Source organism: Cebidichthys violaceus, unplaced genomic scaffold (assembly GCF_023349555.1).
Source record: "Cebidichthys violaceus isolate CVI_PGR_0920_01 unplaced genomic scaffold, fCebVio1.0.p SCAF_13, whole genome shotgun sequence".
In the NCBI taxonomy this organism is placed as follows: domain Eukaryota; kingdom Metazoa; phylum Chordata; class Actinopteri; order Perciformes; family Stichaeidae; genus Cebidichthys; species Cebidichthys violaceus.
Window position 1 is genome coordinate 4,453,394 of NW_027176296.1, and position 3,608 is coordinate 4,457,001.

Sequence of the window (3,608 nt, forward strand, 5' to 3'; positions counted from 1 at the left end):
AGTGTGTAATTGTTAAGCGCTTAAAGGTGAATGTCTGTGTGAATTCTGTGTGAGTTTTGTGTATCAAATACACAAAACATTAAGATTGTTATAGTTGAAGTTCAGTAATTAAGTATGTATGTATTCAAGTACTGAACTTAGGTGCAGTTTTGAAGCAGCCTACTTTACTTGAGTATTCTATACTCTAATATAATACTCTATATTATAATTTTCAACTTTTTGCTCAACATTTATCTTACAACTGGAAGTCACATTTTTATACTTCAAGTACATTTTAGTGATAGTAATTGTAGTTAACTTGTACTTTTATTTAAGTTGAGTAATACAGCCAACAATTTTACTAATGGATATTTGAAGTATGATATTAGAACTGTGATGTAAGTCAATGATTAGAATACAAACCCTAACTCCAGGATATAAAATAGTTCAACTTTGGGGGAGTTTTTCCTGTACCGATTTCAGGGTCCCGGGACAGAGGAAGTGTAGAGACAGTAAAGCCAGGGCTATACAAAATAAATTGAATTGAATTGAATTAAAGTAAGATGCACTCCTACCAACAGCACTGAAATGCCACTAACTCATTGACATATAAGTTGTATTGACAATTCAATAATGTGATATAAGATAAGAAAAGATGATCCTTTATTAGTCCTGCAGTGGGGAAATTTACAGGATCACAGCAGCAAAGTGGACAGTGCAAACTAGGTACATGGTAAAAAACAAGAGCAGCAAGTATTATAAATAAGTAATAAACAGTAAATAATATCAACTAAGTTAAAAAGTAAAAAAATCCACAATTACTAAATGTAACTAAAAATTTAAAATATTATATATACAGACAAAGTATTTTTTTATTGTACAGTGTAATTATGATTTTTTAGTGTTGTTAGGGTTGTGTGGTCTACTGGGAGCACAGCTGGTTGTGCAGCCTGACAGCGACAGTAAGGAAGGAGCTGCACAGAGCTGCCAGGGCGTACACCATGGGGTGGGAGGTGTTGTTCATCAGGGATGGTAGCTTAGCCATCATCCTCCTGTCTCCCACCACCTTTACCGTATCCACCTCTACGTCCACAGCACACTGCTGGCCTTCTTGATAAGTTTGTTGAGTCTGTTCCTGTCAGCTGTCGAGATGCTGCCGCCCCAGCAGTCCACTCCATAAAAGATGACTGATGCCACCACGGAGTCAAAAGAAGGAGTGCTCCCTTCACTCCGAAAGACCTGAGTTTCCTCAGCAGATAGAGTCTGCTCTGACCCTTTTTGTAGAGTGTGGTGGAAAAAAATCCTATACCTGCTTTGCGTGAGTCTTCTAGTGCTGAAATACATGATACCAAAAACCAGGTTGTCTTTTAAGTATTTATTCTCTGCGCAGAGAAGGTTCAATCATCACAACAGAATGCGTACAGTCTCAATGAGGAAGAACCTCGAAAAAAGTGAACAAGCTTTCTTTATACAGAATGAGCAAAGGTGGGGGCCGATGGCCGATGTTACAGACATCTCGGTCTCAGACTTTTGGTCTCAGACTGATAGGAACAACAAGTGAAAACAAACGGCCAGCAACCAAAACAAGCGGCCCAAAGGCCTTGGCATGGAACATTCTCATACAACACAGTTAGTTATCTATGTGAACAGGCAAGGGAGAATTATTCTTTTGCACAACAGAGACACGGTGAAGTTCAACAAAGTCCAGAGCAAAATGACTTATGCATGAATACAATATACTGAGTAGAAATATATACTACGTAAAAAATTACCATTACAAGAGTGTGTGTGTGTGATCAGTCCAGTCCAGTTTATTGTTCAAGTGAACACCCAGGAACTTATAAGATCTCACGATCTCGATGTCCATTCCCTGGATGTTCACTGGTACCGGAGGAGAGCTTAGTTTTACCAGAGTTGATCTGGAGGCAGTTCCGCTGGCACCATCCTATAAAGTCCTGGTTCAGTTCCCTGTATTCTCTGTCATCATCGGCAGAAATGAGGCCGACGATTACAGAGTCGTCAGAGAACTTTTGCAGGTGGCAGTTAGGAGAGTTGTGTGTGAAGTCCGAGGTGTAGATGGTGAAGAGGAATGGAGCAAGAACAGTTCCTTGTGGGGCCCCCCTGCTGCAGGACACCAGGTCAGACTCACACTCCCATATCCGCTCATACTGTGGACGATTGGTGTGGTAGTCCAAGATCCATGCAGTGAGGTGGTGGTCCACCCTGGTCTGCTCCAGCTTGTCCCTCAGAAACAGAGGCTGGATGGTGTTGAAGGCACTGGAGAAATCAAAAAACATGACTCTCACAGTGCTTTCAGTCTTTTCCAGGTGAGAAAGGCGAATGTGTAGCAGGTAGATGACAGCGTCATCCACCCCGATGCCAGATTGATAGGCGAACTGGAGTGGGTCCAAAGATGAGCTCACCAGGGGGCGGAGATGTACAAGGACCAGCCTCTCCAGCGTCTTCATCTGGTGGGATGTTGATGCCACCGGTCTGAAGTCCTTGGGTCGCGGGGTCTTTGGGATTGGTACCACGCAGGATGTTTTCAACAGCTGTGGTACTCTCCCCATATATTAGTGTGTATATAATACACACTAACAAAGGTACTTTCTGTATAAGAGTACTTCATGTTTTTAGTATATTTTATTGATGATGTTTTTGTACTTTTACTGAAGTAATACTTCTTCCACCATTGCCATCCCATAGGCTGTGTATAAACAGGCAGTGGGGGAAGAAATATTCAGATCCTTTTTTAGTGTAAAGATACTTTATTACATGTAAATCTCCTGCATTCAAAATGTTTGTACTAAATGTCGTAATGAGAAAGGTACATTTTCTATGGGACTGTCCAACGATTCAAAACTTCTTCAAAAGTTCCTTTAAGTGTCAAACTCTGTGTGCTTGGAATATGAATATATATATATATATATATATATATATATATATATATATATATATATATATTTAAACAGACTAAACTTCTGGACTTTAATCTTCCTCAAGCCAGGAGAGCTCGTATTTCACTATGTGAGTATGGATGCTCCATCATTGAGAATGTGGAGCTTTTTGGATTGTATGGGTCTGGACAGACTAACTTGCATTGCTACGGGCAAGAGGAACGATTTTGTTTAGCTCTGGGAACCACGTGAAGATTGTGAAAGTTGGAAATGTGGGGTTTATCTGAAGTAAAGAAACATACAGTACCAATACAACAGTTTGAGTGCAGAAATACTAACTTTACACACACACAACATGCACTTATATTAGAATACAAATGTAGAAAAAATATTTCCCTATATTGTTTACAATTTCCTTCAGGAAATAAAGGGAAATATTTTGTTTTTATTTGTATTCTAATATTGGTGCAAGTTTCTTTACTGAGACGACAATAATAAACAACAAACATAGCCTATTGGGAGGAAATATTATTTAAAACCATGACCAGAAAACCAACTGTAGTTGCTATAGCTGTATAATATCGAAGTATCCGAACTAAAATGTTTACTAAGTAGAATACTTTGTTACTTTACAGAAATAAATGTATTAAAGGAATATCTATTGGCTAGTGACCGTTAGTAACCTTTACTGAACTCTCGCGATACTACGAGGCGGAAGACAGCAGCCGAATC